General features: G+C 45.2%; 1 long non-coding RNA gene across 3 annotated transcripts; it reads right to left on the bottom strand.

Moving 5' to 3' along the window:
- Positions 1 to 890: 890 nt before the first annotated feature.
- On the bottom strand, positions 891 to 12,836 carry LOC146757997 (uncharacterized). 3 transcript variants are annotated; one of them, XR_014935119.1, is made up of 4 exons: positions 11,956 to 12,836; positions 11,104 to 11,213; positions 7,973 to 8,084; positions 891 to 945 (listed from the first exon to the last, which is right to left on the bottom strand). It is a non-coding gene; the product is annotated as an uncharacterized LOC146757997 (long non-coding RNA). The 3 variants fall into 3 exon arrangements; XR_014935118.1 differs by lacking the exon at positions 891 to 945 and having other exon boundaries at positions 7,732 to 8,084; positions 11,956 to 12,102; positions 12,334 to 12,832; XR_014935117.1 differs by lacking the exon at positions 891 to 945 and having other exon boundaries at positions 7,732 to 8,084; positions 11,956 to 12,832.
- Between the last annotated feature and the right edge of the window lie 541 nt (positions 12,837 to 13,377).

The raw sequence follows: 13,377 nt of genomic DNA, 5'->3' as shown, positions 1-13,377 counted from the left end.
TTGTTTCTTTGTTTAATAGGTACAAAGTGTAAAAGGAAGATTTCTGCCTTTACCTGGAAATGGTTGGGAATATTGTCATTTCTTTACTGTTTAGACTGTTAATGTGTTAAATGTTTGGTGCTCACTTGGGTACATCTCTGCCTGCAGTCATTCCTGCAGCACCAAAGGCCACCCAGACCTCCATGCCCACCTCTGGGGATGCTGGAGTGGTTGCAGTGAACCAAGAGCTGCAGCTCCTCCAGACTGAATGTCTCCAGCACCATCGTTGCTGTCAACGTCTCTGTGGCCTTGTGTTGTTCTCGTGGAAGGAGATGGTCATGTACTGTACAATGGCTGTGTTAACTGGGGGCACTGGGCAGTACTGGTGCCACTGGGAGGCTATTGAAGGACGCAGACAGCACTGTGGTGGCTCCAGGCAGTACTGGGGGATACAGAGTTTGCACAAAGAGAGTCTAGACAATACTGGGAAGCAATGGGAGCTTACTGGGGAACTGCAAGGAGCACGAGCGGACACTGGAGAGCTCTGGACAGCACTTGTGGTGTTGGAGGACGTTCAGGAAGTACCCAGGTGGCACATATTAAGCTCATTCATTTCCTGTTCTCCAGCATCTCACGCAAGGTATTAAATGACCCACTTTTTTCACGGGGGAGACTTTCCCCTTGGGGCTGACTTCCCCCCCACCCCAGCGCTGCTCAGCTCTCCCCTGGCTCTATGTTGATGCATTCCCACCTGATGCTGTCACTCAGTGACACACTGGCCACCAACAGACTCACTGTGGGTCCTGAGGATGGCTGGGGGTGGCACCACTGCACGTCGCACGAGGGGAAACAGAGGCAACAAGGTGAGCCAAGCGCTGCAGGGCAGAAGTTTGGCAGGATGTCACAGCAGGCACGGGGATGGCTTTTGCTCTGAGTGCTGCTGAGTCAAAGCCAAGCGTTTCTTTCCTGGAATGAAAGGCTTTTTGTCAAACTCAAAGTGTCCTCATTTCCCCCCTCATCTTCCACTTCTCCCTCTCCTTTCCTCCCCCTCCAGCTTCTGGGGGCAGACAGCTGAGGGGGTCCCACTCTGCAACCCTTTAGCCCCTTTTCTTACCCCAAATGGGGACAGGAGCAAAGGCCTCCCATGCCCCTCCCACACTTCCCAAGCTTCTGCTTTTTGCTGCCTTTTTAGCCCCAAATGAGTCACTCGGGGATTTTTTTTTGGGGGGGGGTGGGGCTATTTCTTCACTGAGCAAGTAGAGGGGGTCTCCTATGTGATGCTGAGGGGTTGGATGCACATGGGTGCTGCAGCAGCCCCCAGTCCTGCTGCTGTCCCTATTATCCCTTATTTACAGGTGATTCCATACGGGTGGACCCCAGCCAAGCTGAGGACAGGGGACAGACTCTAGAAACTGGTTCTCATCAGCAGAGTGATGCTGGGTACTCAGGACAATCCCCAGGCCTACAAGGCAGGGAGACACCAGTGGCTCTGTCCCTATTTGTCCTAAAGAGTCACCAGGAAGAGGATGGAACAAGGCATCAAGCTAGGGATCAATTCTAGGGATGGCAGCGGTGGGGGGTAAAGGGACAGCAATGAACTGAGACCCACCAGCAGCCAGGGCACAGCGACATGGTGGCAGTAATGTCCCCAAAGCCCTGGGGGCTCTGGAAAACCCAGCACAGTCATTCAGTGCTGTGCCTCAAAACTCCTGTGTGTTCCGGTAAGGAAAGAGTCCATGGCACACGCATGAGACCAGCCACACACAGCACTTCCCTTGAGTGGGGATGAGTCATCCTCAGCCTTCATCCCCAGCCCAGTAACACTGCACAGCACCGCACTCTTCCTTCCGGGGCCTCCACAAGACCTGAGTTTGGGTTGCGGAAAAGCAGGAATTGTCCCTGCATCCCAGTGGCATCCCGCTGCATCATGTCAGTGCTCCCACAGCCCAGGGCTACTGAGCAGTGCTGCATCCAAAAAGCCATAGCCAAATGAATGCATTTCATCCTGACTTACGGAATAAAACTCTATAATCCAGAGATGGGTTATAAAGCAGGTATGTTTATTCCAGTGCCGGGTGCAAGGGGGATAGCTCCACCAAACTTGCACACCAACTTGTAAAATCGTGACACAGATATAGGTACATCTAATACATAGTCAATGATTTCTCAGAATTCTAATACATAGTCAGTAGTTCTCGGAATTCTGATACATATTCAGTAGGTCTTTAGCATGAAGACCCCCTCTTGTTCTTATCAGGGGGATGAAACTCCTCTTCTGGTAGTTTACAAGTAGTTATTCTCCTCCTTGCCTGATGTCGTCCGTGAGGTCTCACTCCTTAGCTGCATCCTCTTTGCTCTCCTATGCCCCTTGTTTCTTTTACTTGTAAAATTTAACTATCCTTTACTTGTTTCTATAAACTAGCTTTAAGTTTCCCTCTTTTAGTCCCCCTTTACTCCATATTCCAACAGAGCATCAGTTTCCTGCTTCACTGTACAATCCCCACTTGGTATGTTATTCCTTATTTTGCATGGCAGAGTTCCTTCTTATTTCCCCTGATGGAGGTGGGACCTTCCTCCGTCAGCTCCACCAAAGAGCTCCCTGGCTCCAAGGAGCTTTGAAACCTCCCCAGCCACTGCATTGACAAGGAGGGAAGGTTTGGACCTGGCTGCTCCTCACGCAACCTGTGAAACCCCACTTATTGTATGCCATAGAGAGGCTATGTGAAAGCAGGGGGAAGGCAGCCTTGTTCCCAATTCAGTCAATAGCCATTTCAGCACAGACCACAGTGGGATAAGGACATGGGTCACTGCAGTTAAATTCTTCTTTCCTTTTTGAAGGTTGGGCTGCAATTTATTTAACAAGGAGAACCAGAGAAAGAAGCAGAAGAGGCAGGACAGCAGCAGAAGAATCAGGGCAAGCTGGAAAGGGACGAGGAAAGCAGAGATGCTCTTATCTAACTACATGTCTACAAGACGAACTGCAAATGCGAGCAGTAGGAAAGGCTCCAAGGAAGTGACGGGGGAGTAAGACGGGAAGCAGTTTGTTTTCCCCAACCAAAATCAAACCCCGTGCATTTAGTACAGATGTTTTCAGAGTATCTTGTAGAAAAGGAACCACTCCTTTTCCCTAGCAACAACAAAGATGCAACATGGGGAGGTGTAACCCCAGGCTGACTGGTTCCAAACCTGAACGTGACACGGGGAAAAGAACTGCAGGCTATAAATTAGGCTAAGTGATAATGAGATAAAATTCAGAGATTAAGAGAAATGAAAAAAACAGCATAAGTAAAAAACAACAACAACAAAATAACAATTCAACAACAACTGAAACAAACAAAGGAATACAGATCAAACAAAGGATAAGGAAAAGAATGCACTCCCATGGTGATGCAGAGATGACAACAGAGCCAGAAAAAGGCTAAGATATCACCAACAATACAAGGGAAGAGGAATAGGTAGCTACAGGGCATGCTGCTACCTCCACCAGAGAAGGTAAGGCTAGATACTGGGAAATGAATCTCAGAAGTGACAAGAGGAAAAGAAAAAGAAAAGAGAGAAAGAAAGAAAGAAAAAAAAAAAAAACAGACTGGAAGGAGAGGAACACAGGCAGGAAACATAAAGTAGCAGGACACAAGCACTGGCAGGAGACACGAACTGACCGGAGGCATACACTGGCAGGTAACAAACACAAACAAAAAAAAAAAGAAAAAATAAAATAAAAAAAACACAACAGTACGGAAAAACAATAAGCAACAACACTAAGAAAAATCAATGAGGAAAAACTCTGAGGAAATGTACGAAGGGAAAGCACTAGGGAAAAGTAGTATCAAAGACAGAATGCAGACATGCAAACAGAGTCTCGAGGACACAAAAAGTAATACATCCATGCCATGGAGGAGGAATGGGTAGCTACAGGGCATGCTGCTGCCTCAACCAGAGATGCTACATCAGGGTGACAAGCCCAGATTGGGTCTCCGGATGACATTTAGAACAAAACATATCTTTGTAGGAATGCAAAGCATCTGCAGTCATGCCAAGAAGGAGGTAAGGGATGGATTTAAGCAGCCATGAGAGTAAACAGAGAAGTATTATAAGACAGAAAGAAAAAACACACTGGCAGGAGACAAACACGCAATAGCAGGAAACACACACTGGCAGGAGACAGAATGGCAGGACACACAAAGAGGAAACGAAAGAAAAACAATATCAAAAATCACTAAGGAAAATAAAGGAACAGGAAAGACAAAGAGGCAACAATAATGAAACAAGGACCATGGAAAGTAAAGTAAAAGGAGCACTATAAAAAATCAAACAGGGGAAAACGAAACATGGAAGGAAAACAGAGCAAAGCAAAACAAGGTCTAGAAATGCAAGAGTAAAGCAAATCACCTGAACACAAGATCATGTCAAAGCAAAGAGTCCATATCAAAGAAACAATAAAAAAGCTCACCAGTGCTGAGCACTGGAAAGAAACAAAGAACACTCAAAAACAAGGGCAGGTAAAGATTCAAAAGAAAAACTAAAGAGCAAAGATAAAACAAAAAAGAGAAATGAAAGCTGAAGAACTAAGAAGCCAAGGTAAAGAAAGCAAAATGGCTTGAAATACTGAGTAACAAAAAGGAATACCGCATAGTGAAGGATAAAAGAATGCCAAGACTGGAAAAGGAAAAAAAAATAAAGGAATCCACAGATATGAAAAAAAAAAACCAAAACTCAAAAGCAATCCATGGCAACATAGACGGAGCAGCAAAGCAAGACATGAAAAATAAAAAGGGCAAAAGGCAACGGTAAAGGCAATGGCAAAACAAAATGGCATAGGACACAAGGCAAAGGCAAAGGCAAAAGCAAAAGCAAACTGCCAAAGGCAAAGGCAACAGGCAAATGCAACAGGCCAAAGCAAATGGCAGAGGGAAAAGACAAAATGCAACGGCAAAGCTATAAGGCAAGGGCAAAAGAAAAAGGCAACGGGCAAACGGAAGGTCAAAAGCCAAGGGCTGAGGCAAAAGGCAAAGGGAAAATACAAAACACAAGGGCAGATGCACCCACCAAGGCCAACGGGAAAATGTAATATGTATGCAAAAGGCAAAGACAAATGTAAAATGCAATAGGTAAAAGGCAATAAACAAAAGGAAAATGGTACGTGGCATAGATCAAAAGGCCAAGGCAATAGGGAAATGAAAAAGGAAAATTGAAAGAGTAAAGGAAAAGGCAAATTGCATACGACAGAAGGCAACGGGAAATGACAAAATAAAAACTGAAAATGCAAAGACAACGGGTAAAAGCTAATGGAAAGAGCAAAAGACAAAGCATAAAGGAAAAGGCGAAAGGCAAAAGAAAAATGCACAGACAAAAGGTAAGTGGCAGATTCCAAAAGGCAAAGGCAAAAGCTAAGTGGGACAGTTAGTACAAAAGGCAAAGGCAAAAGGGAACTGAAAATGGCAAAATGACAAAGCAAAGGAAAAAGGCAAATGGCACAGGAGAGAAGGCAAAGGCAAAAGCCAAAAGGAAAACTGAAAATGCAAAGGCAACTTGTCAATGCAAATGGCTATGGCTAAAGACAGTGCATAACAACAAAGGCAAAAGAAAAAGCAAAAGGCAAAGGCAAAAGGAAAATTGCAGAGGACAAAAGACAAAGGCAAAAGGGAAATGCAAAAGGTAAAGTGAAAAAGCTAATGCCAAAGGTAAAGGAAAACGGCAAATGACATAGGACAAAAGGAAAACACCAAAAGCAAAATGCAAAATTCAAAGGCAAAGGGCAAAAGCAAATGGCAGTGCGAAAAGCAAAAACCTGAGGGCAAATTCAACAGAGGAAAGGCAAAAGGTAAGTGACATAGAAGAAAAGGCAAAGGTAAAAGGGGTATGCAAAAGGTATCATCAAAATCATTTTGATGGGGTGCTCAGAGACAAAGTGTAGTGGAGGGCTGTTAGAGTTAGGCTAGTATGGTTAGGTTGTGGGTGGACTTGATGATCCTTAATGCCTTTTCCAACCTGAGCAATTCTATGATTCTATGAGATTTAACACCACAGTCCTTGTGGCAGCTGTGATGGAACTTGCAGTGTCTCTGGCTTCCCCACAATCACTTTCTCCAGGCAGATTCTTAGGCCCTGCAACTTCTTGAAAACCAAGTACACACCTCTGTCCAGCTTCCGCACCAGCTCCTGCAGTGACATCTCTGACAGCTTGCTCCTCAAAGGAAAAACCAAGCAGGTGGTTGAGTCACCACCCCTGCATGTGTTTAAGAACCATTTGGATGTGGTGCTCAGGGACATGATTTGGCAGCAGGTTGTCAGGTTTAGGGTACGTTTGGTCAGGTTATGGTTGGACTTGACCATCTTTAAGGTCTTTTCCAACCTGAGCAATTCTATGACTCTATGATCCCTATCAAAGCTGACCTTCTGCAGTTTCTATAATCACTCTGCACTCTGCAAAATGTTACTCTCTGCATCCTTCTGCCTTCCAAGGCTAAGTACAGAAGCCTATCTGCCAACCAGTAGTTTTGCTGGGCTGGTTGCTGAAATTACCCACCAACAATGAAGAGCCAAAAATACAAAGAGAAGTACATCAGCTGAATTAGTCACACTTTAGACTACCAGATGCTACTAAGATCTAAACTACCTGAGCCGCCACGGGAACACTTCTTCAAGCTACACTATCATCTACTGCAGCTAGGAATTATGCTCTGTGTTCCTAAGCCTATTTCTTCAGCTGATTGGAAAGAATGCTTTAATCACCAGCACAATATCAAGAGCTTGGTGTTCCAGTTACGTGTAGTAAAACTCGCTCTTAACAGAGACATCTTGAACTATTCTGGAAGCCACCCATTGGTTCCTGTCGTCAGGAAAGATCAAATGAAATCCAATAAGCCTGCACTCTCAGCCTGTGCTTTCAAGTCACATGACAGGATCCACTAAAGTGGGATGCGAGAATGACACGAGTCCTCCGGCAGTCAGAAGCTTCATTTTAAAAATAACCACATTTCTCTGAGGCTGTAACAGCAAGTGAAATGGGCTCCCCCCCACGCCCCTGCTCACACAAGTAACCTGCTGCTGGTTGGGGTCCTGATTGGCAGGGAGCTGCAAAAAGTGCTGCCCCACACCACTCCGAGGCTGCCTTCATCAGCACAGGGCAGCACTAAGCCCAGCACCAGGCAGGGCAACTTGCACAGCACGCACCAGGCTGTGGCTGGCTCAGCTTCCATGCCGCTGTGCCTGCAGTCCCACTGACCCCAGGCTGCAGCGGGCGCTGTGTCATCACAAGACTGAGTGACACAGAGGCATATTCCCTGTGGGCTCTGCCCCATAAATGCCATCACACAACCTGGTACTCTGAAGTTTACATGGGTTAATACCTTGGGAGCCCTCTCTTCAAAGAGCTAGTTCTACAAGTCTGAGTCCCACAAAGGGTGGGCGACGATGACAATCAGCAGTGTGGAAGATACCCTATCCTAAGCACGATCATTCCCCTACGACGTTCAAATTAGTGCTGCACAACCCTACTTAATTTTCTGTATTCATCTCTGTATTGATCTCACGTGGGTCAAGATAACACAGTGAGCACCTGCAACGAGTCTAGACCGAGCAAAACTTTTGATGGAGGGAGCAAAGAGGTCAAGACAAGATGATGTAGTGCGATGCATTCAAAGCAGCTGGCCAAGCAAAAGCTATGTGCATGCATTTCCAAGCTGAGCACGCATCTGGAGTTGGGACACTATCACTCATTGTCAGAAAAGAATTCCTGAGTACTCTCCTAAAGAAAGCTATACACCGACATGACTGGAGTCTGTTTACATTAATTAGCCCTCTTTACATTTTGATATGCACCATTTACTACTCCAAAGTTGCACATCCCTTTGCCTTTTCATCTGAAGGGCTTTGAAAAAGTCTCTGAAATAGAAATTCCATGACTGCTGTAATACACTTGGGCAGGTACCTGGACTTCCATCCTGAGACATCCAATGCCTTTTACGGAAATAACGATTACTCAAGGACTTACCCCACTAAATTCACACTCAGTTTTACACCACTGGTTTTTAGTCTGATAGGTAGGAGGCAGCAAAAGGCAGCGAGAGGCAGCTATTCAGCAATCCCAGGAAGTCAGCTGGGCTCTAGGGAGACAAGAAGGGCAGTAAGGTGACAAACAACCATTGCCATTCATCCTTCTTCACAGATCTTAACATCTTTATTTCCTCCTCTCCTTCACACTCTCCCTTTGTCCAGAGGCCAGCAAGTCCTCTCTGATGGCCTGAACTGCTCAGCAAAATGGAAATCAGACAAACTGTTCTCTACTCTGGGAGAGTTCCAAATCTTTTAATCTGGGGCGAAACACGGGTGCTTCACAATATTTTTCCAACCCTTAAAACCACTATCATTCTTTATGTGTGTATTACCCATCTTTACGTTTATCAACAGTTCCTGAAGATCCTAGAGAAAAGAACCAAGAGACATTCCTCCTTATTTCTCCTATCTCCTGGCCACTACTTTGTGCTCCTCCATAACAATCAAACACTACTGGCATATTCATTATCCTTTCTATTCTTAAAATAACAAGTACTTCTACTTGAGGGTTTTGGTTTTTATCTTCATTTCCCCATGCAATTCATTTGAAAATTAGCGATGGACAATCCTCAAGCTTTTGAGAGGTTTGAGCTGGTTATGAGAAGCATCCAGAAGCTCAGAGGCTTAGCCAAAGCTAATCTGGACATTTCCAAAGCACAAAGCTCCACACAGAGGCACAGAAACTAGGTGGCTCAGGACTCCTACCACCACTTGGCTCGCCCCTCTCAACACTGCTCCCTCACCAAACATCCAGGACTGGTTTTTATTACGTCCTTGCCAAAGAGAACACAAGATACTCAAGCACACCTTGTGCCATATATACTCCGCAAAGCTATAAACATGTTTTTAAGTCCTACAGGAAACAGAGAAACTTAAAACATATGCCTGAGGCCCCTGTTAAGCAGTAACTGTTTGCTGAATTTGGGCTCACAATAGGATTCCAACTTATCACATCCAAAGCCTTAACGTCCCTACCAAAAAGCATCTACTTCATCAAACACAGAAGGAGGAAGGTCGCAGCAACATACACCACACACCAGCCATGCTCATAAGGACAGGTAACTCTTCTGTGACAGATTCATCAAAACCTTACTGGATTAGCCTTGCTATCACCTGCAACTAGTTCTAAACACTGTTTTGAGGGGTCAGTTCCCAAACTCTGCCAAAAGGCCACATACCATCATGAGATCAGGTACACCTGAGGCAACCACGCCACTAAGGCTCCTCTGCTAAACTGAAGCAGTCCCCAGTGATGGTTAAGAAAAAAATAAAAATAAAAAAATGCAGAGTTCCAAACACAAACACTTCTCTCAGTATCCCAACACCTCTGCCTTGTCCATCACTGGCCTGCAGGACTAAAGTCAAAGCAGTGCAAACCACAATCCCAGTGAAGTAGCTGGATGCTCTGTTTCATCTTCTCACAAGGTTAGCAGATCAGAGATCAACGAATGCAGGCTAAGCACAAGTTGCTCACAGAGAACAGGGGCTCTGCTATCACCAGCACCCGCTATACATCAAGAAGGAATGTGTGCTGTGGCATTCATTTTCCTTGACACAACTAGGAGTTCCCCATGACTGTCAGCACTGGAAGGAAAGCAGGCTGAAGAGAAAAACAAATAAATACAGACAGGACAGAAAAGCAGGGAGAACAAAGGACGGGGACTGATCTTGAACTAAATAAATTAGAGAACAGCCTCAAAAGGAATAATGGACAAGTCTGAAATGGTGATTGCTATAGAAAATTCCAGAGTATTCCTCTTGGTTTTTGTTGTTGTTGTTGCTGATTTTTTGTTTGTTTGTTTGTTTTTAAAAAGGACAACACGTAAAGAAATCAGGATGGATATGATTTGAAAACTCTTTTCAAGTGGCCTGGCATCTAAGGGCAAACTGAAGACTACACAGAACACCAATAGAAAAAGAGAGAACTAACAGCCTAGGGGGGTGCCACAGAGAAACTGGGAAGCGACCAAGTCTCTGCTCAGAGAACAACTGCTGGGTGAGGTAGAAAGCTGATGGTGATACCTTCTGCCAAGGAGGAGGAGAAGGATGAGGAAGGATGGCATCTGCAGCACAGGCACACACACCAGCGGTATAGCCTAGCTCAGAGCTACAATGCCAAAGTAATTAGAAGGTTTTATTTAACAGCTCTGTAAGGGACGATTCAACTACTTCAAGCTCCAGCAAGCTGCTAGTGACTGATAAACCAAGACTTCTCAGCGACCTCAAAAGCTGACAGCCTTTCAAAAAATAAACTGATTGTATGCTTTTTGAGATGGTTTGTTCAATCTACAGAAATTAATCCAGCAGGCAGCCCAATGGTCAAATTCTGTGCTGCCAGTAGAGCCTTTTCATGAGCATTAGGACCATCCCCGGTTACAGAGCTAGCACAGCACTGGCAGAAAATACAGTCACCTAGGAGAATAGAAAAAAAAAGAAGCAGCTTACCCTAACCTTATCTAACTCCTCTCCCAAATTTAGTAGCTATGAGTGCCATTAAAAATGCCATTAAAAAATTGGGGGAAAATTCATCAGGTAATTCCACGAAGGGCCACCCAAAAGCAAACAGCCTTTAAGCTGCAGCAGCTCAGGGCCAGGCCAGAAGTAAGAATTTTGTTTATATTGTTCATGACATAAGAAACTTTTGCCTGGTGGTAACAACAGTCCATTCCCATTGTGTCCCTCTGTGTTATGAATACTGCAATTGGCCTTCTGAAAGCCTCCTGGATGAATCCACCAAAAGCAAGGAAGCACCCTGCACTTACTCTGAAGACAGAAAGAAAGCAAGGTTCATGGAAACAGGCACACAAGGCTCGCAACCAGACACTGTGCTCCAAATCATGACAGAGATAGGACTACCACAGTGCCAGAACATGATTTACCACTAAAGGAAACATCCGGGAGCACATTCACAACTTCAGCTCAAGCTGTAACGGCTCAGCATGTTTAGCTTTCTTATCTTTCAGCTGGAAAACAAGATACTCCCAAACATCAGCCAGCAAGAACTTGGATGAGCCTGCCCTCTGGTTTTTACGATGACAGACATCATTACTGCCGCCTCTGACACCTTACCAGGAGATGCTTCCGTTTATTAGCCTGGACTTGATTCCTTCCACCAGCAGCTGCTCCTAAACTGACCTCGATTCATACAGTGATGCCATCAACTTCTAGCATGAGCTGACCTGCCAGAGAGAAGAGAAAGCAGGATAGAAACAAACACTGACATAGTATGTTCTAAAATTCTTGAACAAGCACAAGAGACAAAACAGGAGATAAACGCATCCGCAGCAACACCCCAGTTCATAAAGAAATGGAAATCTAGCCTGGCCTCAGCAGCCCTTATATATTTCTTACACATTTGATGAAGCCGACTGCAGTTTGAACCAGGAGAATTCACAGTCTCTTGCAAATGTCACCATAAAGGAGAACATGACACAGCAAATTAAGGAAAAAAAAAAAAAAAAAAAAAAGCAATACAAAGAAAAATAAAGAAAAAAGCAAGCCAAAGACCAGGGAATCTAAGTATAAAAAAACACAGAAAAAAAAAAAAACCCCCAGAAAAAACAACCACATACTATCTGTAGCAGCAGAAAGACTAGCACAATATTACAAAGGCAAGGAAAGAATGGCTCACCCACCTCTGAGGATGGAAGTGCACAGAACAAACTCCACAGAGGAGAAATCAACAGAAAAAAATCCCACCCAAGGGCAGTCAGCCCCCTGAAATGAGCTGTAAGAGAGGTGCAGCCAGGCTCCACCCCTTCAAGTCAAAAGAAGGAAAGACAAGAAAAAAATTATAAAAATAAATAAATGAATAAGACATAGAAAACACCAAATAGGAAAGAAAACCATAGCACTGCAACGCAAAAAAATATCACAGCACAGCAAAGCACAGATGACAAAAAAAAAACAAGGAAAACGCACCTCCCTGACATGACATCTTGCCTCCTAAGCAGGTCACGGTGTCCCTCACTCAGGTGCAGAGCAGGAAGGAAGCTGAGACCCTGTTGGATCATTGCTGTGCACTCCCATCTAAAAGGTCCATATGCTCCTTGGGAAGCACAATGCCACCTGTGGAAAAGAGAAAGCAGGAACATGACATGCAGGTGGCTATCATCCAGCAGAAGGCCAGATCCTTCCATCTGTTATCCACTCCTCTTTTAGTCCTAACAAAGCTTTGAGAAAACAGAAACAGTAGAGCTTAGCAGAAGGTCTCAGGGAAACATCAGTAGAAACTGTCAGGAGGACAACTGGCATCGCGTGGACACAAACAGGCTGTTGGTGCAAGGAAGGAAATGGCACCTGAGCATTTCACCAGACAGGTTCCCTCCTCTCTGTCTTCCTGCAAAGATACAAGGATAAAAGCCTCATTTCCTCTGAGCAACAATTGGGAACAAATCAGAAAATTATTCATTCAAAGGCACTTCCAGGAGATATACAACAGAATCCTTCCCAGTTACACGAGCTTACGCTGTGGCCTTTGGGAAAAAAAGCTGCCTTTGTGGTCCTGGGTCCTGAGGGCTCCTTTTCATCACCTGTTGGGCACAGCACGAGAGCTCTTCTTGTACAAATCTATGCCCTGTGAACCTTTCTCCATCCCAACACAAAGTCCAACCTAGAGCTGTGGTGCAGACACCGGATGCAGACCAGAGCAGTAAAACAACAGAAGAGGGGAAAAGCAGATACAGGTAAAACAACTTAAGAAGAGGAAAAGAGCAGAAAAGAAGAAAGGATAAAGGTAAGAAAGAAGGACAGAAGATCGAAAGTGCAATAGATGAAAGGACTGGACATGAGCAGGAAAGGAGCAGATGCAGAGCTACATCAAGGTGTGGCTTCACTCTGCCCCTGTCCACCACTGGCGACATCCCCCACTGACAAGGATGCTGCTGCCCCAGCAGCTGATGGGTCGTGTCCTGGGGCTGTGTTCCATGCAGAGCCTCTAAAGCCTGCTACAGAACCCCAGTTCCCTGCCACTTCTTTGGAAATACTGTCATTTCTATTACTCATTGCTTTGTTTGATAAGCTATTAAATGCTTTGTGTTCCCTCTGCTACATCTCTGCTTGCAGTCATTTGCACAGTGTCAAAGGTAGGATGGGGCACCACAGATGGCAGTGTTCCACAGCTGCCACCAGCAGCCCCAGCTAGCTCCTCCACACCTGAGGTGTGAGTGGCTGTGAGGGGAATGTCTCTGTGGAAGTGCAGCTCATTCCTCCCCTCTGATGGGGGCAGAAGGCATGAGACAAAAGAGGAAGGCAGAAAGCATCTGCATTTCCCTCATGGCTCTTTTTTTCTGTGTTACTGCAGGAAATTAACTGAGCCACTGTGCCTCTCTGTTATGGCTAGCT

The sequence above is a fragment of the Coturnix japonica genome, chromosome 17 (assembly GCF_054131305.1).
Source record: "Coturnix japonica strain WE chromosome 17, WE-NBRP24, whole genome shotgun sequence".
NCBI classification, from domain to species: domain Eukaryota; kingdom Metazoa; phylum Chordata; class Aves; order Galliformes; family Phasianidae; genus Coturnix; species Coturnix japonica.
Note: the sequence above shows the minus strand (reverse complement) of the source record. Positions and strands in the feature narration are given on the sequence as shown.